The sequence below is a fragment of the Podarcis pityusensis genome (genome assembly GCF_964106645.2).
Source record: "Podarcis pityusensis genome assembly, chromosome: 9".
Taxonomy (NCBI): Eukaryota; Metazoa; Chordata; class Lepidosauria; order Squamata; family Lacertidae; genus Podarcis; species Podarcis pityusensis.
In genome coordinates, this window is record NC_138034.1 from 46,984,521 (window position 1) to 47,010,681 (window position 26,161).

The 26,161-nt window shown below is 41.0% G+C and overlaps 1 long non-coding RNA gene across 1 annotated transcript in view; it reads left to right on the plus strand.

Moving 5' to 3' along the window:
* The first annotated feature begins 1,363 nt into the window (after positions 1-1,363).
* LOC308485930 overlaps positions 1,364-26,161 on the plus strand; it is an 81,972-nt gene continuing 57,174 nt past the window's right edge. The window contains exons 1-2 of the long non-coding RNA XR_013990877.1: positions 1,364-1,439; positions 10,656-10,751. This is a non-coding gene — a long non-coding RNA (uncharacterized lncRNA). The remainder of the gene's footprint in view (positions 1,440-10,655; positions 10,752-26,161) is intronic.

Below are 26,161 nucleotides of genomic sequence, written 5' to 3' on the forward strand. Positions count from 1 at the left end.
TGACTCTTAATTCTCTGCCTGCACACCCCACCCCAAAGATCATTACTTGGCTTATCTTGTGAAATGGGCAAGTTTAAAGTGAGGTTTAATAAAACTCATTGCTCTAATATTGACCTAATTTCTGTACTGAGAACGAGTAAGAGCTATCATTTACATTTTTTAGGGTGGCTGGACAAGCCCCCCCCCCGATTATAAATGTCCTGACTGATAGATGGATTGTGGGGCAGGTGGGGCCTCTCCTTATGGGCAAAGCAGCCAGAACCACCACAGACATTAGTTATAACTTCAACACAGGGTTGGTGAACCTTTTCGGCTCCTTGAGCCAAATTTGACAGGTGGTTGTGGCTGCCAACCTAATGACATCAGGTGCAATTTGGGGCTTGAAAGCACTTTGCAAGGCATCGTTAAACTGAAGTTTCCCACCGTCTTTTTCAGAATTTTATTCTGATGCAAACCCTGCTAAAATGAAGGTCGCTTCTCGTTTGCTTTAGCAGAGGGTTCTGACGCAAATCTCCTGTTTTAGGAAGAGGTTTGCATGGAACAACAGCAATGAATCCCCTGCTAAAATGAAAGCCCCCACCCCCCAATCAGGAAGAGGTTTTCATGGCATCCTGCAGTTGGGCAGTTTGCCCCTGTGCTCTGCTGGGACCAGGAACACTCAGCCGGTGCTGGATTTAACCCTGCTGATCTGTCCATCAGATGATATCACAAGTGGGCATGATTTTGGAAAAATGTTCTTGGGGGCCAAAATTAACCGATGAGCTGGATTGAGACCTTGAAATAGGGTTTGCTTTCCCCTCCTCCCTCCTATTCCTTTTTCCTTGTCAAAATCTTTCATTCAGTTGTGGGAATCATGCACATTATTAAAGCTGCTAGCTGGTTATTTCCTCTGTTAGGCAGCTAATTTCATCCCACTGCAGTCAGTGGCGGAGGGTGGAATAAGGTAAGGAATGGAAGAGGAACACCCAAAGCAGAATTTTGGATGTAGTGGTTGCTGTCCCAAACAATAAGATTGCTCTGCCCTTCTGTTGATAGCTAAGATGCATAGGGGACTCATGTTTGACAACGTATAATATGTTAATTCATAGAAAATAACCTAGATTGCTGCCTATGTCACTTTGTTTTAAGCATACCTAATGACTTTTTACTTATATTCAACTATCTTACCTGTTGGTTGTGAGAATATGAAAACATCCCCTTAGTTATGTGTGAAAAGAGAGCAGTTAAGGAAATCAAGGGGAAACCTGTGAGTATAGTTTGAAGTTTATCTCAGAAAAGAGTTTTCTTTGTCTCCTTTCCAGATGTTTTTTGGCTCCAAAGCACCATGAAACCAAAAGAGAACTTCCTATCAGCCAGCTCTCCCTGTTATGTGGTTTTCTTCTACAGCTCCCTACCTTTCAGCCACACATCCTGCAATCTTCAGGGGGATTTCCACAGAGGTAATAATCACTGGATAGTTGGGAAAAGGATGTCTTTTGAATTCTATTATTGAAATTAATCTTTGTTCCATTCATTTGGCAGGACAGCCGATCCACCAAAAAATAACTTGTGAAAGACAAGTTGGTCACTTTCTTTGGCTGCCAGAAATCCATATTGAGTCTCAAGTGGGTCAAGAAGAAGATGGCTTATTCCAAATAAAATAGCAAAACAATTTTAGACTTAAACACAGTAAATCTGTAGGATCAGAAAGAGTGCGGGTTGAGGGAAGCTACTTTCCTTCAGGAAGTGGGTTAGCTGACGCATGGGGTGTGAAGGTAACACACACTATTAAGGAAATCTCATCTTAATGGAGAAAGACAATTCCAAGTTGGACAGAGATGTTAAATACTAGTGGTTTTGTGAGCTTTCCATGGACAATCCATTTATTTCAGATATCCCTGCCTGCTGTGCTTCAAAATATGCTGTGATTTTCATGAACTAGTTTTCACTTTACTTACACCCTTTTACTTTTTCATTAAATTTAATATTATTTTGTTCCACTCAATCTCGCTTCTCTGTTGTCCACAAGTTCTGGGGAAGAAAGTTATCCTCTTTGTGCTGAATGCCTATAATTTTAATGCCAAATGGTGGGTGAGCAATTAATTTCTATAACAAGCATTGCCAGCAAGTATCAACATCTACAAGTATCAACATCTTCTAGATCAGTGGTAGCCAATGTCAGTGCCCTCTAGATGTTTTGTACAACGACCATCAAACCCAGTCACCATGGGGTAATGGGAGTTGCAGTCCAAACCATGCAGAAGACAATCACATTGTCATGAACTGGCAGGGTAATGGGGAGGAGGAAGGGGATCCTGGTGAGGGATGTAGCTGGGCTCCACCTGAGCAAGCTGAGGGTGGAGGAAAGGTTCATATAGGAAGTACTCATGGGGTGACGAAGGATGGTGAGGGGATGGCAGTCAGTGCACAGGAACCAGAGCAGCAGGACCCATCACCTGAGCTAGAAGGGCCCCTGTCTCTACAAACATGGCAGGCTCTGAGGCATAGGGAGCAGTGGAAGGGGCACTACAGGAGGCTGAAGCAGACAAGCACCCACAGCCCAGCTCCCTAGCTGGCCAGGTGGGGCTCGCTAGCTCTGGGAGGAGGTTTGTGATTCCTAAGCTGGAATAGGCTTGGAGCAGGTGAGGGTTCCATGCCTCATCAAGCCCAGATGCTGCAATCAGCATGCAAAGGGCAAAAGGGAAGCAGAGCTGAGGTGCCGGGTCTGCTTAACTGCTTGTGTTGATGAACCTTGACTTGAATGCTCCTGGACCTTCACGGGACTGTGTTTCAGGTTTGACTCTGGACTGTATCCTGACTGCTGGACTTTGGACTAGGCTACTTGGATTGACCCTGAACCTCATTTCCTGAACTTCAGACTTTGGACTTCACTTGAGGGTGGATTGACCCTCTGATTTGGAACTTTGGGCTCACTTGCTGATAGGTAGGTCAGGGATTCAGGACACATATTGACTACTCCTGTTCTTGATGGATTGACATAATATTTTTTTAATGCCCAAATCCCGATAAAGTTATTTGTGCTTTATTCCGATTGAAATCAATAGGACACATTACTGAGAAACCAATGACCATTATCCAACTAAGTCATTCTCAGAGTAGACTTATTTGGTTTACCTTAAATCCATTGATTTCAATGAATCTCCTCTAGGTTATGACTAATGATGGATGTCACCTGTTGCAATTAATGTCCCATTAACTTTCTTCAAAATGGGCCAAAATAAATGCAAATTACCGGTATTATGATGTTTATTGTTTGTAGTTTTACATATACAGTTACAAAACTTCTCAGGATATACCAGCAAATATAATCTACTAAAATGTTTGAGTTCAATACCAGTGGTTTAAACTGGTATTTTGAGTAAACTTGATGTTTTGAGATTGTATAATTTTTAAAATTGATTTGAATTTTCAGCTGTATTTTAGCCACAAAGTACAATTCAGCCAAAGTAAACCACGGTTTAGTCTTACTGTGCCCTTGAAATCAGCAGGACTTAATAATGCTAAACTTTGGCTGAACCATGCTGGTATTTTTTTTTTTAAAGCTCTACTGTAGCTATTTCCTCCCTGTGCTTAAAAAAAAATAAAGAAAGAAATCACAAAACGCCCTTTCACATATTTATCCATAAATAACACTGGCCAAAATAAAAATCTTTTAAGATTCAAGGGCCCACATCCAGACAAAATTAGTTATGCTTAAGCCCTACCAAAATCAGTGGGACGAATTAGTCACAAGACAACTAATTTATTTCTGTTGATTTCATTGCCCTTCAATGTTTCCCCACAACTGTTCTCCTCTCCAAGTCCAGGCTCCAAACCACAGAACAAAGTTGGTTGGAACCTCCTTTAACTTTCAGAATTGGAAGTGGGGTTGGGGAAGTCTGATTCAAAAGAGAATTCAAAAGCCACACACTAGTCATGCTGAGTTCAATCCAGAGTTTTCTGGCTGGTGGCCATTTCTGATATTTGACTAAGTGACCTCACCATGCAGAAATGTCCAAATTTACTTTAATTTGTATGACGTTGAATTAGGTACAAATGTGCATATTCATGTACTCTGACTAACAAACACACAGTATTGCAACAGTGACAACAAATGAGATGTCACAAGTGGGACCTTCAACTATTGCAGTGTGGATTGTTCCTGTTGAGAGTTCCAGCCAGCCAACTTTACCGTCTTCCATGATTCTCCCTTCCCTTCCCTATTCCATTTTTCTGTGTCCCCCCCCCCCCAAAGGTCAGGTAACATTCTATGGCCACTGAGCATACTCAGCCCTCAAGGAGTTGTTTTTGGATTCCTTTCTCTAGGGTTAATCCCCCCCCTGCCCCTGGGTCTTTTGTACTTCTGCAAACCTTGGAGATCCCTCAAGCCTGCTGAAACTTTCCTCTTGTGCATTGATGGCACCATTTGGGCTGCAAAAGGATTGACGCTCAGAGAATACATTGGGTATATTTGGAATTGACTTTATATTTACTGGAGCCAGTTGAGAAGCAGTTGGATGGCTTCCTGTCTGTGCACATAGCAATTTATTAAAAGGGCTGGTCCTTATTCATCATCTCGTCGAAAGTAGTAAGAAGAAATTATTAGGTCATCTAGTCACTCTCTCTGCCAATACCAGATTACTCCCCATACTCCTCACAGTAAATTTTCTAGTGCTGGAGTAAGATTGCTTAGAGATCTCACAAGGCTTATGGTTTTGGCCACTTGATGGTACGTCTAATACTAAGAATGTTTCAGAAGTACAAAAATGTTTAAAACAAAACCTATAATGGAAAAGGGCTAAAACTTAACAGAAACTCAGTAGCAATAGCTACTTTGAATTACAGTGGTGCCCCGCAAGACGAATGCCTCGCAAGACGAAAAACTCGCTAGACGAAAGGGTTTTGCGTTTTTTGAGTCGTTCCGCAAGACGAATTTCCCTATGGGCTTGCTTCGCAAGATGAAACGTCTTGCGAGTTCTTGCGAGTTTGTTTCCTTTTTCTTAAAGTCGCTAAGCCGCTAAGCTGTTAATAGCCGCTAAGCCGCTAAGCCGCTAATAGCCGTGCTTCGCAAGACGAAAGAACCGCAAGACGAAGAGACTTGCGGAACAGATTAATTTCGTCTTGCGAGGCACCACTGTATAATTCTGTAAACCTCCGCTAAATTATGTGGAGACAATTTGTGATAAAGCAAATAACCTAGAACTGGCCCTTTTAAAAACAACACAGCACTTTAAAGTCAATAACGGTGTTTCTCAGGCTCAGCTGACAATAAGTGGAATGGAGAGGACATTAAAAAAAATAAATTCCATCTCCTGCTGTCCACCAACCATCTAGAGAAGATTTAGATACAACTGAATATAATTTTTGACTTTTAACACATTGTTCATTACATGGTTTGTTTGTTTTTTTACATATTATGTATTCAATTGTTCTGCTTTTAACTTTTTTTTTTTTGCCAGCTACCTTGTGAGGGCTTGCACAATTCACAATAATTAGAATTAAATAATTAGAACTTACCACCTCCACCTTTTCTATTTCTACATTCTACATTCCTGATTCTCTATTTGCTCTGTTGGTACTGTATCCACCTTTTTGCTAAACCACATTTCCCATCTGTTATTTCCCATCTCAGATCATTTTCTATTGTGGCTCCTGACATCTGTGACTTCCTTCTGCCCTATATCCCAATTGCTTCCTCTATAAACACCTTCAACAATGTCTCAGAATGAGTGGGGTGTGTTTTTTTTTTGGGGGGGGGGTGAGAATCTTTGGCTGAACTACAACACCTATCAGCCTCAGCCTCACCATTAATGGTGGTTAATGGTTAGGTTGAAGGGAGCTGAAGTTCAACCGCAGATCCAAACGTCTCCCATTCTTGCCTTAAAATGTATATTTTTGTCTTACACACCTTCCATTTATCTTTTTTCATTTTCCACATGTGCTTGTCCCAGTAACTTCCTGGCAGTGAACTATTTTCTGACTCTGGACTGGCCCTGCCCACTCATGGTGGTTTTTGGAATCTCCTCCAGGGGAAGGGCTATAAAATAATTCCTGTTTCAGCTGAGATTTTCCTAGGCAGCAATGGACTTTGTAGCTCTGGTCTGGCCTTCATTTCTGACTCTTGGCACAACCCCTGGCGCCCCTCTGAAAGCTACCTATGGGGCAGCACTTTCAGTTAAGAATAGGGTGATAATGTCCTACCTCACTCAGAAAAAACTCTGTATCACTTGGTGTGAAGAATTAACCAGGTAAAAGAAGTTAAACCTACCATTTGATTATGTCCTTGGTAAATGAAAATAAGTGGTACTAATGAATCTGGTCACGAAGCATCACTAACTGACCCCCTTAAGGCCTCCAATGCAAAAGAAATAAGCACCCTACCTAATTAAAGCCATAAATTATTTTATTGTAGATGCTTCTTACAAAGAGGCAATCGTGCTGCTGAATTACTACTCTGAGCAAATGTAAAACTGGGAACCACATGATGGTTTGGCAGGCATGGCCCTTGTTCCTGAGGAAAATGCCATTTATAGAGGGTTTTATTACCTCAGGTTAATGACATTTCACATGACGAAGGCTGTGCTAGGGTGACAATGCAGCCTTTATGTTCACAAAGTGGCCATTTCCTTTCATAACAAATGTGGCATCAGTTGTTAGATTTTCATTTGCCAAAGATACATAAACCAAAGTGGATTTTAATGGTGTGAGTGGGTGGAGGTTGTTTGGATTAAAAAAAGGAGACGGGCAATGAAGTTCAAAGCACTGCTGAGAAGTACAACTTAGCTTTCATGCAACTATAAAGGCAAATAATCCCTTTCACATTTTAGATTTCACTTCTGAGCATTTTTGACTCTTTGAATCACTGCTGTAGTGAAACCTAGCACATTTCTGAATTTCAAAGATGCACAATTCAGTTTGCACATACAGTGGTACCTCGAGTTACAAACACCTCAGGTGACAAACACTTCGGGTTACAGACTCCGCTAACCTGGAAGTAGTACCTCGGGTTAAGAACTTTACCTCAGGATGAGAACAGAAATTGTATGCGGGGTGCGGAGGCAGTGAGAAGCGCCAAATGGTACCTCAGGTTAAGAACAGTTTCAGGTTAAGAATGGACCTCCAGAACGAATTAAGTTCATAACCAGAGGTACCACTGTACAATGCAGAACAGGCTGATTCTGCACTGCAGTGGATTCTATGGGATAAGATTAGGGCCTGCAACAATAAGAGGCTGGGGCCACAGAAAATGTCAGAGTAATTTCAACAGAATCCAAGCACCATTAGTTTTCTGTGGATTGGTACTACCTACCAAGCTGATAGGTAGTATTGAACTGTGCAAAGCCCTTTACTCTGCTTTGCTGATGGGTTTTGCAAATTGTCAAGAGGTCAGTTAACTTACCCTTTTGGAGTTGGGAGGGTATATTGCCCTAGGCCAAATATAGTTCCAAGAATTGCTATTTGTCTTCTGTAGCAAGTGGCTGGATGATGCTCTTATCTGAGCTATTTTGTTCCCTGGTTAGCTTTGTGCATTGCACCTGAGCCCAGCTTGGGACTTAGTGGGTTATAGCAGCTAGGATGTGAACTGAAGTATGTGACTTGAGATATACAATCTATGAAATGTAGTTTTTCTTTATCAAGGTTCAGGTGGTTGAACTGGCACACTTAATATTTGGATAAATATGGAAAGCTGTTTTGTATTCGTCTGTGGAATGTGTGTGAGTCTGGGATGCGGGGTGGGGGTAGAGATTTAGTGAATTAGTTCAAGAACTAATTGGTAAAATAATACTTTTGCCTACACATTTGATTTCTTTTCCTAAAGGAAATAAGAATGAGATAAAGGTCAAAATGGAGGATATAATAAAGCAAGATAGATTTTGTCTGACTAGAATTGCATGTTAACAGCACAAAACGTGAATTTGTGGTCAGGCTATTTTGCAACAGATCATAATATTGTCTATTCCAGTGCATGGAAACAGTGCTTTAAAAAGTCATGCTAAATGGCAACAAGGGGTTTACATGGAACTTGAAAACAAAGGAAATTGGAAGTTTCGTTGATGATATTGTTGGCTGAGAAATAAAGCTTTATGGCTATCCTAAGTTTGTTTAGGGTTTTACTCTCTCAGTTTGGAAGTATAATATCAAGTGGCGCACTAGGCCTGGAAATGTAACAGAAAATAAATAGTAAAATTTCCTCTGTGTAGCAATATTGGGATTTTAATGTCTGGGATATTATTCTGTGCATTCTTTTTAATTGAGTTGATAAATGTTTTTCTTCTTGGAAGTAGCTGGATACTGAAATGAGTTTCAGTGCCTCTGCAAACCTGCTCAGATCATATAACATTTTCTAAAGATGAACACACCAGTGTCTATCTGGCAAGCTAGAAAAACAAACCAACCTTAACTCAGTGATAGCTTTTAAGGATTTGGAGGGAGAATATATTAAAACCCACAACAAGGTCTTACATTATTTTTGTTGAGTGAATAAGTATATGGGTATGTGATAAAGCTAATGTTTCAACTCCACACACCATTATGCCTCTCAAGTCTTTACCTTTTCATTAAGCTATGGGGCTAACCTATGGAAACTGAAAAGCATACAATAATTTTCATTTACTCTTGGTTTCAGGTCAAATTCACCTGAGAAGGGCTTTAGTGCAGTAGGGTACATGTATTGCCATTCTTGAAATGAAAGGCTTCTTTTTGGTGAAAATGGAGGTGCTGGTACACATAGATATTGGGGGAGGAATCATGTGGGTGCCACCACAAAATGGCTGCCATGGGCAGAAAAAAAGTGGTGCTGGTACTCTGTACACCAAGGACAAGCAGCTGCACTCAAACACAAGCGCAAGATGCAATTTTGCCTTTGGAAAGGCACAGTCATTGTCACAGGAGGAAGGAGGATCCAGTGTCGTCTTTGCTTGTGGCCTTTATTGGTGGATCTGTTTGTGAGTCGAGGCCCCGCTCCCCACTTTGTGATGAAATAAGACACATGGACACAAGTATTTTAGGTCAATGGGCTAAAAAAGGCCACAACTTGGTTACAGAATGTGAGTGGTATTGGCTTAGGCACTGGAACCGAACCAACTATACTTGACTCCTGCCTACTCTGGCAGTCACACAACCTATAGGGAGAGCTTGTTGATGCGAATCAACTGGAAGCTTTCCCCTAGAGTCACCAGAGGGTTGTGCCATGGCCCTAGCCACCACCTGGGCATCGGACATGAACCACGACTGCCGGATTCCTTTAATGGAATACCCTTCCAGGGAAGGGGTAGGTGATGGCCACAACCTGCCCCCCAACACATGATGCCATTTCCAATGTCTAACCACCAAACCTTACAAAGTTGTGATGATTTGCTATGAGGTAGGCGAAAAAACCAAGCGGCTGGAGCCAATCTGCCAAGTGGAAAAAAATCCTACCAGGCCCCTTGGATAACCAAGGCAACCAACCCAGGTCCATAGCAAGGTCAGGTGCTGAGGCAAAACCTAAGGGGAGGGCGGGCGGGTGATCTGAGGAAGCCTGGAACAAGAAGGAGGAGCCCGTGGGCCTACGGCCATTTTAAACATGCCCACCAGCAAGCCGGATTGGCTGACTGGAGTGCGTGACGTAGGCCCAGGACTCCAGAGATCCAGGGGGGGCCTGACCACGCCTCCCTGCGGACCTGGAAAGCGATTCCCGCTCACAACCCCTCCCCTCTGGGAAGAGGAGAGGCTTTCTGTTCTTCTGATTAGGCATCAAAGGACTGGTAGTGGGGGAAAGTGCAGAGCAACATAATTTTGTTGCCATCCAATCCACGATGCTGCAAATCTGTTGGCTCCAAGATTCAAAGGCAAAACTCGTGCTTCTGATGTTGATTGGATTACAGACCAAGCAGCATGCTTTCAGCTTGATGTTGGAAAGGTACTTTCAAATATTGCAGACTACAAAACATCTTCAGGTATTTGGCCAAGGAATGCAGCCTGGGATTCTGCCAAGCATATCCCCCCTTCAACATATTGGTTAGGCCTTTGCACAACCCAGTCCTCAACTTCTCTTGCTTCTTACCAGCTTCATATTGCTCCATCTTCTACAGAATGTGGAAAAAAAAACTGGTTTGAGTTTGGAAATACTTACACCAAACCAAGACATAAACTGACACATGAAAGGGTAGAAGCTTGTTTCAATCTGGGCAACTTTTCAGTTTCTAGAAGCCCATGATAAATTTGATGACAATTATGAAGAAACAGAAATGGATAGTGATAGCTTAAGAAAAGAGACTGATTCAATTTCAGGTAGTGTTCATTGAGTTTTGCTCCCCTTCTCCTCTTTTTTCGGCTCTCTCTGTTTGCTTGATAATATTGAGGACTGTAGAAAACACAATACTTTTCAGAATAAATAATTTGTTTAATATAATGCTGATCGTTTGTTTTCATCTGCTTGTAAACTGCAAAACCAAAGTGATGCTAGGTTCGCCAGCATGTAACTTCATTCGTAACAAAAACTTAAAATAAATGTCAGTTTTCAATTATTGTCTGAATAAATTGTACATTAAATACGTCATATGTAAGAATTCTATGACTATAAACCAAGTTATACATGATGCATTTTATGTTCTTAAAGTAACAAAGTGACTTTCAATATGTAAAAAGTACTTAAAAAGCAACTTAAAAATCTGTGTGGTTGTTTTTTTTTCTAGAACACCTCCTCCAGAAAAATCCATCTTTCCCCCCAGTGGGTTGACTCAATATACATCAGCTTCCTGTTGAGAATTTGCCCCACAGAAGACAGGAAGGTAGGTTGTAATAAGATAAGAAGCATAGCACTTGTATCCTGTGGTATGTTGGTAGAAGCAGAATCTCCAAGCCTGGTGCTGCAAACCTAATATTTGCATATAAAAAATGAACTGGTTAAATTGTCATACTTCACCCGGATCATCCTGAAAATTGTAGTTTTATAAGAGAATAACACTCCCTCCCTTACTTTGCTCCCTAACTTCCCAATCTTCCCATTCTCTTTGCACCATTTAAACATTTGGAGTAGAGGACATGCTTTGTTATCTAAGCTGATGAAAGACTTAAGATATGCTGAATGAATATGAATTTCTTCCTCAAAAAAGCTGAAACTGAGACAGTCTCATTGCCTGCTTATTCCATTTAATAATAAGAAGCCTTGGTGGTTTCCTCTGGAGTGTGTATATTGGCTCTCAGATCTGTCAGGCTTATTTCACAGAGCATTGTGGGATAAAGTGGACTCTTTGGTCACTTCTGGATTAAAGAGAAGATGTCTTGGCTGTATTTATGTGATACCACGAGCTTGTTGGAAGAATATTGTCAGGCTGCTTTGTGAATGGTTAATGGTACTTTACTTTCATGGCATTCCAAAGTAATGAAAAGTTTCTTGATGCTTGTTTTGCTGCAATAAATCAATAAATCAATATTGATATTTCAGTGAAACGTACTAGTAAATTGATATAATAGCAGAAAATCTGAATGCGATCTTGAAACTTGTCAAATACTGTAATGTAATATTAGAATGTTGTTACATGGATGTTTCAACAGGCATTTCCAGTTATGTTTACAGTTCATGTGGTTGCTTGCCTTTTTAACACTTGGGGCTTAAGAAGCAAAATGTAATTTAAAACTAAGCCTTAACAAAATCTGGATTGGGGTGTGTTGCGTGAAGAAACATAGAATCACAGAGTTGGAAGGGACTCCAATGGTCATTCCTGTAATGCAGGAATCTCAACTAAAGCTTCCATGGCAATTTTGCTTTTAACTGTGCTCTGGATACATGCCTACAATTCCTTCTCACACGTAAAAATTCTTCATCAGTCGATCTTTGCTATATCTTATTTCCTTCTCCTATATCTCCATATTGGTTTCCGTGGAAGTGTCTGTCCTGACTCATATGCAAGCAGCTAGGGGAGGTCACCAGAACTAAAGTGGAGGAAGGTTTTAACTGTGCATGCTTCTCATGAACCAGAGTCCTGATCCTGAACAGCCCATCATCCACTGTTGTTATATAGCAGTGGGCAGGGACTAGGCAGCTCATGGGTTCCCCACGACGTGGTAGGACCATATAAGCTTCTGGGGAACATGAAATTAGGCTTTGTATGGGCAGAAACATCCATGATCTATACATAACTCTTTGTCCTCAGCTTGTTGGTCCCAGGGATGCATACTTCCTGCTCTATATCTTGTCTGCTCTCTAGGTTAGTGTACAACCTATACTTTTGGACTACAATTCCCACTGTCCCTGAACATTCGCTTCACTGAAAATGAATGATGGGAGCTGTAGTCCAACATCTGGGAACCTAAGTTTGAAAAACAGGGCTCAAGGATGTCTATGGTCCACCATAATAGCATGCTGGGCTTTTTAGACTGATCCCTCTGATTCAGCCGAAGCCCTAGAATAATTGTTAATCAGTTATGCAACCCACTGACTACTATCTCGTAGTAGACTATTTGGCTCCTAAACAACAATATTACGCATGGATTTAGCATCAAGCGTTTTCGCTCTTAAAGGCTCAATGTTGGAAAGTTGTGTGGCATTTCTGCTCAGATTAAGTCAGGACAAATGTGTGCCTCATTGTAATGAATCAGTGCTCAAACTTCTGTGTGAAAGGTTCACATGAATTTTTTTTGTGTGTGCACAGCCAAGATTGTTCCCAGACCCACTCATTTTGATTATGACTCTATACCTACCTTTCAACATGAATGATTTATAATATAAGAACTCCAGCCATGTTGCCTTTAAACCAGAGAGGCCCTGCATGATTGATTTCCATTTGCTCTTAAGGCCCCACAACCAAGCATGCTAAAGTGAACTATGCCACTAGGAAGCTGAAATTTTATGCATGCAACATCAGAATGGTTATGGGAATAAAAAGGTAGGAGATAAACATTTTTTATTAACTAGCTGGAGGGCCTCAGACTTCTAAGTCTTGGTTGAAAGAAAAAGAAAATTCTCTCCTGACTGCTTATTCAACTTCCAAGCATCAACAAAAAGTGCCTTGTAATTTTTTATTACACTTCATTACAGACATGGCAGGACATTAAAATGTCCTAACCGCTACAGTTTCTGGACAATCAGTATAGTTCAACATGTTGAAAACTTTAAAGCATGAACAATTAGCTTTAAATTATTTGAAAAATTCAAAATAAAAGCATGCCATTAGTAATTGAATTAGGGGCACAATGCAGATGAAGCTGAGCTCTTGCAAATCCCATGGATTTAATTCTGAGGGTTAAGTGTGTGTATTTAAAACATCCTTTAGTGAAGTCAATGGCCATGCAACCTGACCCTATCCAGGGTTAGACACGCAAAAGCCCATTGAAATTAATGGCCTTAAGCATCCCTAACTCTGAACAGAATTTACCCTTTAAAATGCTTAACTTGGGTTGGGTCATGCCCTAGGCATTTAAATACATTGATCATTTGCCTTGGTAGAATATATATTGGATAGTTCAACAAGCCAAGTTGAGGACTTTGTAGAGACTTGAACATATTCCCCCCCCCCAAACATTTCAGCTTTTAAGGGGCCAAACTAGACATGGTATTAGACTGGCCGGGTATGTTTTATTGGCATTGATAGTCAGCTATTCTAAGGTTATAGACAGATTGCATCTGGATTCCAGATCTGTCCTCTTAGAAGTCCAATATACCAGACAGACATTGTTCATGTCCCAGTGATTTGTATGGGCTTTTGGCTCTTTGTTGTTTTGGTGGAGAAAGACAGGAGAATGGCAGGAGTGCCCCATTGGGTCTGGTTAGAGAGAGGAGAATGGAAGAGGAAAAAGAGGACGAATGGTTTCATGTGTGGAAGTAACATCTCACTACACGTTTCAAGTTAATAAGTGTGTGGATCAGGCTGATATGGTAGACGTTTTTACTTGTATTTTGGTGAGGCTATTTTTGTTGGGACTGTGGATGAAAGAAGAAAACTTAACCTTCCCTTCCACACCTATATGTCCCTGCAGGCTCCTTTAGACTCCACTTTGTAGCCAGCAATACAACAAAATAGGTACATCAATTTCCTTCAAGAAGTCAGTGTCATGCACTGTTTTGTCCCGAGTGTCTCAGCTTTGATGTCTGGATGCACCTAGCGGGTCCCCCCCCCCCCCATTTTTATCCCCAAAGAGCCACTAGCAGATTAGACCTTACTGGTCTGATTCAGTGTAAAGCAGATTCCTGTCTTCCTAAATCATCTGTATCTTTCCTCAAAAGACAGCCCATTCCTCCTGGCATCTTGCTCTTGATAAGCTCCTCTGAAGGCAGAAGGAATAAGTGGCTCTGCCTTGGAAGTAAAATTGTAGGAATTGGCCCTCTAATGCCATCAAGTCCTTATGTGTAACCTCTGGTGTGAAATAAAGAATAAATTGCTTGTAAAATGTGCCCTTGAGTCACAAGCTTGCCAACTCATTGCCTCTACTAGAGTGATTGTCTTCTTATTTTGACTACACAGCATCTCCATCTGACAAGGATTATGTAGAAAAAACAGAAATTTCAAGGTTACCTGCCAATGTCTCCTGCTAAAATGACTCTTTAATAAAAAGACTTTGGCTGGATTTTTTTTTTTAAAAAACCAAGCCTGATTAGGTAGCAATTTTGGTGGAAAACAGCTGGCAAGTAAATGGAGAATCCTTGAGATCAATATCAACTTGGAAATGGAGGATGCCATCAATTTTACTGAATGGTGGGAGTCTTGGAACCTCCAAGAAAAGAAAGATGGATTATGGTGAAAATAAACCAACTTGGGGGGAAATCATAAAAGTGTCAAGAGCAGGGCTTGATCAAAAACATACTGAGAGAGTACTGGCAAAGGAAAGGCATAACAAGAGATGCAGTGTCTAACAACTATTCCACACAGGGAACATTTAGGGTTTCCACAGACAGTGAGGAATTGCAACAAATTACTGACATCACATAGAAACAGAGGGAAAGCAATCTAAGGTTGAGTGAGTTAGTTCATGCTGACCAGTGCAGAAAGTCCTCATCTCCATGCCTGCTCCAGGCTAGTGTTTGTTACCACTGGTAAGAAAATCATCAGCAGTTGCTTTCTGTCATGCAACTCCCATATTCACCCCAGTGATGCTTCTCTTTGCCAGAAAAGGCCTCCAGTGCAGCATCTATTTGCCACCTTAATCACACATACACATGGACATATGTGTATGCATGCTAGGATGGTGTTCAACTTTGTGGAGGATGTCAGTCAGTGGTTACTAGTCATGATAGCTATGCAGTTGTTGGAGAGTGGGATACTGCCTTGTTTATGGGCTTCCTGAGGCATCTGTTTGGCTGCTCTGTGAAGTGGATGCTGTGCTTAGTTGGACCTTTGGTACAATTCACTAAGACTCTTCTAAGGTTCTTACCTGTGGATAATCTACAGATTGGCAGGAGATGCATAGACACAATCCAGCTGCATTCCTGCTCCCTCAACCCATAGACTTTATATGAGTTCTGGTGCAAATAGCATTTCCTTACCCTGACAGTGCAGGGGAATGTATTCAAGCTAGTGGCTGGAGGAAAGGTAGTTTGCTTAATTTTTTTGCATTCACAGCAACACAGTTAATGAAGAAAGCATGCTTCCATGCATGGATTGGTGTCTGTGAATTGAAAAGAAAATGCGAAAGTGCCATTGAGCAAATTCATACATGAATTTCAACTTGGCAGAAGCTAAGCAGGGGAAAGATATGAAACAGAAAAGGGAGATGAATGGGTAGACATAGGATGACAAAGGGAAAACCATCCTATGATGATTGATACATTGAATTAAAAAAAAAATCCAATGTTTGAAAGACAATACTGGAATACAGCTTTACTGCTGTGGTGAAACACACATGATCCCTTTAGTTTATTTCCCCCCTTAGTTATTGAATTTATATTGTGTGTGGCTTCATCAAACCCTCAATACTCTAACACCAAAGAGAATTGGAATTTGAAACTGGATCTAAATGTTTCATCTATCCTGTCTGCAGTGAGATTTGCACCAAAATACCAGACCCAGGCATGCTGAAGAACAATGATGTTCAAAATTCAGAATCTGTATTTTCCCAGGGTCATGGGTATGAGCTGATATATTGTGCATGATCCGATATCTTGTGTCGGCTCTGTCAAGGTGAATAATTGGGGATGCATGCATTTTATATGTCGCTCAAACCTTTCTCTCTCCCTTTAAATCAGATGCAGCCTTCTAATGTTTCAGGCTTATTTTTGAGCAATGAATCGATTTTCCTCAATATGCTGCATTGAGATTTTTCTCTAACTTCACATTTGTTTAATGTTGTTAATTGAAGATGAATTATCCATGGTTATATTAACTTGAACTTGAACTAATGTGCTTTTTTGTAATTATTAGATTTTGTGTAGGAGTATTAGAGCTTTAACAGATATTGAAAACATAGACACAATGACCATTATTAAGTACTCTGTATTCTTTTGACATTGTGATAATACTCTCATTAACTTGGGTGAAATGAAGTCTGCATTTTAAAGAAGCTCAAAGGATACATTTTCCATGGCTAACTTTTAAAACAAAAAACTTCATGTGTTATAACTTAATCTATATACGGTAGTTCTTTTTCCCAATACTTTGGCCACCTCATGAGAAGAGAAGACTCCCTGGAAAAGACCCTGATGTTGGGAAAGTTGGAGGGCACAAGGAGAAGGGGACGACAGAGGATGAGATGGTTGGACAGTGTTCTCGAAGCTACAAACATGAGTCTGACCAAACTGCGGGAGGCAGTGGAAGACAGGAGTGCCTGGCGTGCTCTGGTCCATGGGGTCATAAAGAGTCGGACATGACTAAACGACTAAACAACAACAACAATTTGATGGTAGTATTTGTACACCACCCTAGGTACCTTTTGGTTGAATGGTGGTTTTAAAATGTCAAAAACAATGACAGCAACAGCAATAATAATAATAATAATAATAATAATAATAATAATAATGGTACCCCCAAATCATCTGATCTTGGAATGAAGAATATACAGCTTTAAGTTTGGAGCTTTTAAGCAGACAAGTTATCAACTTATGTTGACAGTTACATATGTGAAACTCAATGTAGTCTCTCATTGTGTGCTTGACTAAAGTCTTTCAATCATTGTTGGAAGATGCTGTAACACACATGCTCAGTTCAGGGGCTTGGATGTTTCCTGAAAGATTGCCTTTCAAACTAAAGATGGTAAAAAGATAATCTCCATGCCCTAGTATAACTTGCTTGTGATATTCTCCTGAGTTTCAAAATATGTTTGCCAGAACTGCTGTTCAAGAAACATAAGCCCAAAGTGCATTTGTGGTGAACAGACATAGTTGGTCAGCTCTCTGACCCAAGCAAGAGGCTCTGATCCATGTCATCCAGCAACTGCTTCATTTTTGTTCTGTTTATGGAACCAAACATCTCATGCATTCTGAGTGCCTGAAGCAGGATGTTACATTATCATTTACTGGAACAACATGGGATGATGTTTGAAATGGCTTCCAGATATGTCACTTGAAACACAAAATGACAAATTCTCTTCTTATTTATACATGCTGTTGTGAAGAAAATTTTGTCCATAATGCACTCTTTGGAGTAGTTGGGAGTGAAACATGGAATATATCAGCTTGAACCAATCATTTATGGTTTTGGGTGGGAGGCCCTCATTGTTTCAAGAAGAGATGGATCTTCTGGTTAGAACTACTGGCAGAAGGATTTAAAGATACTGCGATCTCTGGAGAAAGTACGCCCAAAGATGAATTCCAGCTACCATAGAATAAAATGTCACCCTCTTGCTTTCACTGATCTTAATCCTGTCTGGATTCTATTGTTCTTGAAAAGGGCTGCTGATGAGGAAAGTCTCTGTTGCAGACATGCAAACAATTCTTCCAAAAGTCCTCAGAGCAAAAGGGAGAAAAAATGGTCCAGATTATAGCATTCTGAATGTCTTGGAGCATCTTTGTAGGACTACTTTAAACACCCACCCACCATGCTCGTGTATGTCTGCTTGGCATCATCCAGAGAAGCATTTGGCTTGTCACATTTTGACAACAGAGACTTTAAGCATTGTTTAGCAGGTCAACATAATGCAGACCAAGTTTGGCTAGTTTGAGCAGGTTGTATTTCAAACAACCATAAATAATACTGACCCACATGTTTGGGATCTCTCTCTGGCCACATTCTCTTCCTAAACTGACTTTTTCCAGTTTTGTCTGAAGTGATACTATTGGATAGCAGAACAGGAAGTCGCAGAGTGTAAGATGGTGTCTGGAGAACTGGCGACATTGCACTTTTGAGAGAGCTCCACAAACAAACTTGCACAGGGAAAGTCAGAGTGGTGTACTAGTGCAACATATTAGTGTCTGTGTCAATGGTACATTGTATCGATCAGTTATAATGCTATTTTACTGATTGTTAAAAGAAACTACAGTGGTACCTCAGGTTACATACGCTTCAGGTTACATATGCTTCAGGTTATAGACTCCGCTAACCCAGAAATAGTGCTTCAGGTTAAGAACTTTGCTTCAGGATGAGAACAGAAATCGTGCTCTGGCAGCGCGGCGGCAGCAGGAGGCCCCATTAGCTAAAGTGGTGCTTCAGGTTAAGAACAGGTTTCAGGTTAAGTACGGACCTCCGGGACGAATTAAGTACTTAACCCGAGGTACCACTGTAATGGAAACAAATAAAAGGACTGGTGGAGCCAGTACAGGGAATGATGAGATACAGTATCTTGTTAGAAAGATGGGAACCTGGAGCCCTCCAGATGTTGTTGGACTAAACCTCCCATCTTCCCTAGACAGCATGGCCAATAATCAAGGATAATGGGAGATACATTTCAAAAGGTTCCCCTTGTTAATTCCGGTGGCAGCTGTTTGCAATCTCCTTGACTGCTGAAACAACTCAGTGTATGAGTTGTACAAAGGAGTGAGTTGTACAAAGGTTCTTGACTGTAGTCTCAGCCAAGGGCTTATTACCATAATGGTTCTCGAGTCTCTGATCTTGGCTTGGGGTTCTACCTTATGTTCTCTGACCCTGTGTTGGCAATCTTTTGGCAACCACTTAATGGCAGTCACCAACAAGGCAGCAACTTACAATACAGACTCCTAGGGAGTGGGGCAGAGCAGGTAGACTGTCTGAAATCCCTTGGCAGAAAGTCAACCTCCCGAAGCCAAATCATCAGTTTGGTTTAATGTGAATTTCACATGTGATAGATAAAACAAACCAACAGTTTATAGTTAGTTTGTTTGCATTCATGTATGTATCTTGCTTTAAAGAGAGTATAGTATTAAAACTATATATTAGGCAAAAGCATGGGGGGACCATTTCTTTCCAATATATAGAGCACACATGATTATTTATTAGCCGGGTGAATTTTATGTCATCCAACTTCTAGTCAAAACCCCGTTTTTAATGTCATCAACCTTGCATGAACAACTGGCCTTTTAAAATCCAAGATGTTTTCTGCTTTCATACATCATTACCGATAACAGGCAGATAATGGAAACCATGTCCTAATTCCCAATACATTGTTTTTCATTTGAACTATAAATAGGAAATAGTAAACAGAACAATACCAAATCAAATTTATAAACTTAAAGAATCCTGCAGTGCAGAATTACAAGGCAAATATAAAATGTTTTGTCTTCCCAGTCTGCTGAACCAAAGCGAAATAATGAATGCTACAACATTCAAACTGTTATTCCCAAAGCACATTTTGCGATTGCAAGGTAAAAGAAGTGGCAGAATTATGTTGTTATTATTTCAACCTTTGATTTTCCACATTCCTTTTTTGTGCTTTTCTGGTTCTATAATTACATGTTTGCAATATTCATTAGCACTAACTTTAACATTATTAAAGTCTAGAGAGAGCCACATTCACCTTTCTGCAGCAGCAAAAGCAGCTCAACGTAGTTGGAAATAACTAATGTCAGCACTTACATGTAATAGGCAACTAGTACTGCTTCTCATCTCTTTAAGGAAATTAGGATAAGTAGGAATTGAAGCATCCCATAAAAGAATCACCTGTGGTCCTCCATTGGGGAAGGGCTACAGCTCAATGATAGAGCATCTGTTTTGCTTACAGAAGGTCCTAGGTTGAATCCCTAGCATCTCCAGGTAGGAATGAGAGGTACTTCTGTCTGAAATACCTGAGAGTCAATGCCATTCATAAACCAAGGCGCAGCTTCCGATTGGCTGCAAGAGCTTCCTGCACTCAAGCGGAAGCCGCGTTGGACGTTCGGCTTCCGAAAGACGTTCGCAAACCGGAACACTTACTTCTGGGTTTGTGACATTCAGGAGCTGATTTGTTCGGGAATCAAGCCATTCAGGGACCAAGGTACCACTGTATGGTCAATACTGTACTTTTATGAGGTCAACCAAAATATCACAAAGCAGTCTGCAAGCTTTTAAGTTCTCCAGAACTCTGTATCTAGCAGAGTGATGGGGGAATTCTTTTTGAATGGTGGGTGTTGATGTTGAAGCCATTGAGTCTGCATCTGGTGGCAGTCTTAACTTGGAATCAGGGAAGAGGTAGCAGACATTTAAATTAGATTCTTTTGGATGCTGTGCTGGTAGGAATGGACACATTTATCCATTTAGGCTCTCTGTTTCTCATCTTTTCAATCTTACATTTAATTGTTCCCATTTTCACATCTGCTATCATTTTTTTATTTAAAAAATGCATGAAAATTCATAATATGATTTGGATGCATTTAACCCAATATGCACATATTTGCAAGCAATTTCCCCTAATATGCATTTTGGACACACTTGCACCTAATATATGCTTTTGGCATGCACTTTGGGGTTGGATAAGCACAAAATGTGAAGAAGTGCAGATTTTTAAAATAGAATATTTTATTAAACCTGTAGAAAAGTAACATTGATCAATTCCAACAAAGCCTGCAGAATGTTACATGCTTTTTTGAATCACACATAATAGGGGGGGGGGGGGAATGAGTGTTGAGCCTACTGAGCAGAGGCGGGGATCCTGATTTCTAACCTTCCTTTCACATTGCAGTACAGATTACTGGTGTGAATGAAATTTAGCATGGCATAGTGGTATATAGGTACTGCAGTGTGAGAGGAACATTAGAGAATGAGAGAGAAGCACTAATAACAGAAGAAGCCCCTACTTTTGAATGCAGCCTAAGTCCTCCATGTAGGCTAGCAAGAAGCAATATCACAGTAAAGGACACATTCCAGACAGGGCAAAGCAACTGAAGGAAGACTGGAGCAGGGTTAGTGAGGAGTGTCCTGGGGAGAGGGCATCTCAGGGGGCTGGATAGGGGTTCTCGAGGGTTGCATGTGGTTTCCATGCCTAAGGCTCCCTATCTCTTTCCATCAGTTCCCTGCAACTACTTTGAAACAGGACGGGAGTAACTTTTTGAAGTGTGCAGGCCTCAAGAAAGCCTTGCTGAGCTTTGTTCTTATTGTCATCCCCGGAAGTCATCATGGTAGAGGATATCACAGGTAGAACAACTGCAAAATCACTCCATCAGCCAGGAGCAGGAGGCAATATGGAGTGCTGAACCCATTCAATCCTTTTGATAAATCATCAGGAAACCTCACCATTGACTTCTGTTGCCAGCAGAAAGATTTCAAATATCCAATCATTGCACCTCTCAAACAATAAAAAGTACCATATGCATCAGATCTAAGTTTCAAAACTGCTGATACTTTGCATTCATTCCAGAGAGCTTTAATTCAAGCCTGGAGCATTAATGCATTGCAACATTTTATTCTTGTGAGGTAATGTCTTTTCAGGAGATGGCTTTTTTTAAGCATACAGATCCTCAGATCTTCAAGTTAATGCATCCTACCGCAATCTCTATGTACTAAAGAGATGAAATCTCTGCCAAGTACAATATGGTCTCTGTCCTCTTCTCCGAGTACCCTTCTGCTATTCATTTCCCTGTCCAGGCTTTGGATATGAATGGCCAGAGGAGAAAATATGATAAAAATAAGCAGAATAGATCTTGTTCTAGGGTACACCTAACCTTCCCCCACCCCAAAATGGGAAAGAAGCAGACTTGTGTAATGGCCACTTGGGGAACTTGGATTGCATTTGCCACTCTCTTGGACACCATTCTTTACAATTTTCTTCCAGGCAAGCCCCACTGAAGTGAATGGGAGATGCACTAGAAAGCATTTTAGGTGCTTTTGCATAACCCCCATTCATTCCAAACGGAAGTTCCAGATGGAGCATGTAATACTTTATAGTGTTACTGGATATTAATTCATTTCCCTCTCCCTAAGCTGCTGCTTTTCACTGACAGATGCGAAATTTATTAGCAAGCACAAGACAGTATGGATATCCAACAGACGCTAACATTCACCTCAAAAGTGTTTAAAGAGCTACAAAGCGAACAGCAGATTGTAGCAGAGCTAGTTCAACTTAGCATCAATTAAAAGGTTGCAGATAGCCCCGATGCTGTTTGAAAATTGCTAATATGTGTGTTTCCGAGAGCAAAGTTGATTTAGGCAAGCAAAGCGTCACGGATAGGGTTGCATCACATTCTTATGGGGGTTGTTTTTCTCAGTGAGATGTACTATGTTGGCAGATCCAAAACTTTCTTAAGAACTGTGTCCCTGGGAGCAGGGAATCGCCTTTTGTTGCAGAATTGGGAATGACTGAGAGGGGTCAAGCTGGGAATTATATTATGTGTTCCGATGACCTGAAAACTCCTGTTGTGATTCGAGGACCCGATCCCCGCTTGGGGAATAAAGACACGTGGACACAGTATGTAAGGTTAATGGGTAAGGAAAAGGCCACAACTTTATTGATTACAGCATGTGAGAAGGTATTGGCTTAGGCATTGGACCATGGAACATTAGACTCCACCCACTAGGAGAGGGGTGAGTCTGAGGAGGGGTTAACCACCAGTAGGGGGAGCCTGTTGATGCTAATACAACTATAGGCTCTCTCCTGATGTCACCAAGGGTCGTGCCATGGCCCCCCACCACACGGGCATCGGACAGGATCCACGACCTCCGGATTCCTTTAGTGGAATACCCAAAATTGTCGGGGAAGGCGATGGCCACACCTTGCCCCCCCAAACACCAACAACACATTCCAATGAAAATGTGTGTGCAATGGCGGGGATGGCTGGCACGGCCGCATTTGAGCGGCAAGCCACGCCCCCGCCGAGCTTCCCTATTGGGTGCCCAACCGGGGAGGGGCATGGCACGCCAGCCCTGGAGTTGAAACAGGGGGCGAAATGCCCCCTGCATGACGTGGGAATCGTCTCCCACTCACAACCCCTCCCCTCCTGGAGGAGGAGAGGCTTTCCAAGGCAGGAAGCTGCTAGTACACACTATCATAAGTTGCAGTAGCACCCAGAGGGGCTATGCAGATGGCTCCATTGCTCTCCTGAATTCTTTCCTGTCTGCACTTTGGTGAACTCCCTGCTGCCCTGGCTCTCCCCCTCAGTAACTGGTGGAGACTCGTGGTGTTGAGAAGCCAGGAGACCAATGCAGTCCCACCAGCTGCTACTGATGACTCATCTTGTTTATCAGCATAGCTTCAGTTGGCAGATTGGTCAGGGGAAATCGGACATGTACAGGACTATTTGTGCGCACAAGTCCTCATTCAGCTAACGTTATGCGTGAGAAGAGCCTGCTCTGTTAATGTATCTGGCCTTAGCCGGAGTGAATCATGGAAGTACACTGCATGATGAAAGAGAATGCTATATAATAAGGCCCTATAAAACCAAAGGCATTCAAATTTCACTTTGAAAAGCTGAAAATATCTCAAACAATTCTATATTTTACTCCCATGCATTTTGTAGCTTTCTATAGTGCTGTAAGGAACTCGTCCTGCTATAACATAGTGCAAGGGAAGAGCTACGATAACTAGACGTTTTTATGGTTTAATGTACCATGTGGCTGGGAAAATGTTTCATAAACTAGTGGATGTCTGATGCATTTGACATAGATTTGTTTTTGAAGTTAGGCTAATATTAAAAAAGCAGCTTTTATCTTTTTTGATTACTCTTTTCTGCATGTAATCAGAGCTAATTTTTGTTCTGGGCCTGATAGTAAAGTAGAGATTTCCAGTCTTTTCTCTGGCAACTGTACAAACATCTATAAATCTGTCTGCCATGGAAATAAAAGGAAAGAAGAGGAGAAATATTTTTTTACGGACTTTTCATTTTTATTGTGGTGGGTATTCCCCCCCCCCCCCCCGAATTACAATGTTCTTGGGATTCTTATTACTAAAATAAATATTTTTTCCTTGTTGAGTGCTATTAAGTAGCACAATTTGATATTGAAAGTTGCATTATTCCCCTTTTTTAACCTCTGTTCACAATATTGCAATCCTGTATTATACTATCACAAAATACTATTAGGGCACAAGCTAGCAAAATAATGCACTTAAGTCTAAAATCTGCACTCATGATTATCTTTAGGAGGTTCCCCTCATTGATTTCAGTGGGAGGTGGAGTCCAACCACTGAATGTTCCCACTGATGTCATTCTGATAGCTCCACATGTTTAAAATTATGCACAGCTCAAGTACTTTCTAGTATGGACACATTAGACTTATTGTTTCCTTTATTAATGGAGTCCGAGAAAAATGTGTGCTTCATTTTATATGCAACTTTGGAGTGGCTAGATCACTTACAGACAAACCATGTTGCTATTAGTGAAAGAGAATGATTGTAGGGCTGATCTCCCTTCCACTTTGAAATCTAACCCAATGTTGCTTTCATTCTGGTCAGTTTCACATTCACTAAAGTTTCTTAAGTAATGCTATTGGCAATTAACCTGTACAAGAACTGAACTTGCTCAATTAAAAGATAGCACTCAGCAAGCTTGTGACTGTCTTTTGCAAACCAGTTACACATTTTTTGCACAGCTTAGGCCCTTTCAAACATAAAATTATTTGAAACTACCTCCTGAAAACACCTGCTAGAGCCCAGCACAGAAAACACTGAAGCAAAAATCCAAAACGAATACAAACAAAATCAGTTTAATGGAGATAAGTGTTTGCCAGTATATTGTGACCTTTGAACTTTTGCAGCTGGGAAATCTACGTTTTGTTTACTGCTATTGATTTTTATCTTTCTATGCATTTCAGAATGGCTTTTAGCTCTTTTTATTTCTCTCTCTGTAATGGGAGGTGGGATATGAATTTTTAAAATACAAATAAAGAAATGGAAGTTGCATTAATGCAGGTGCTCTGGAGTGGAGAACTATCTTCAAGACCCTGGTTGGTTGGTCACTCTTCATCTTATTAGCTCCTGGTATTGCACTGTTTTCCCAGTAGTGATGTATGGAAGTGAGAGCAGGACCATAAAGAAGGCTGATCGCTGGAGAATTGATGCTTTTGAATTATGGTGCTGGAGGAGACTCTTGAAAGTCCCATGGACTGCAAGAAGATCAAACCTATCCATTCTTAAGGAAATCAGCCCTGAGTGCTCACTGGAAGGACAGATCCTGAAGCTGAGGCTCCAGTATTTTGGCCACCTCATGAGAAGAGAAGACTCCCTGGAAAAGACCCTGATGTTGAGAAAGATTGAGGGCACAAGGAGAAGGGGCCGACAGAGGACGAGATGGTTGGACAGTGTTCTCAAAGCTACCAACCTGAGTTTGACCAAACTGCGGGAGGCAGTGGAAGACAGGGGGTGCCTGGCGTGCTCTGGTCCATGGGGTCACGAAGAGTCGGACACAACTAAACAACTAAACAACAACAATTGGCACTGTTGATACCAAGTTGCACCCAAAATGAAAATTTGAGATTAATGTTTGGCGGTACAATCGGGTATGTGTGTGTGTGCATGTGCAAGAAATTGTTAAGAAATTTCGTTGGAAAAAACAAGTTCAATAATGCTGTTGGAATTTCTTAAGAGGTTCTGAACATCTAATGCATAATCTCTCTCTCTCTCTCTCTCTCTCTCTCTCTCTCTCTGTGTGTGTGTGTGTAAGAATTTCATTAAAATTCAGATGAGTTGGACAATAATCTGAACTTGATTTCCACTTCAGTGCTATATTTAAGGTGAATATTTTCTTTATACATTTTAAATACAGCTGCCACTCTATAAATGCTGCATAAATAGTTTATGGAGAAAACATGACATCATATGTCTTGCTTTCAGTCTATAGAAAGTCAATTGCAATAAGAAGAAGAAATAATTGTGTTAATCACAGAAATATGTTTTGAATGCTTCCAATAAACAAACTCTGGGAACCCCTCATGGTAACATTCATTTACCTACTTAA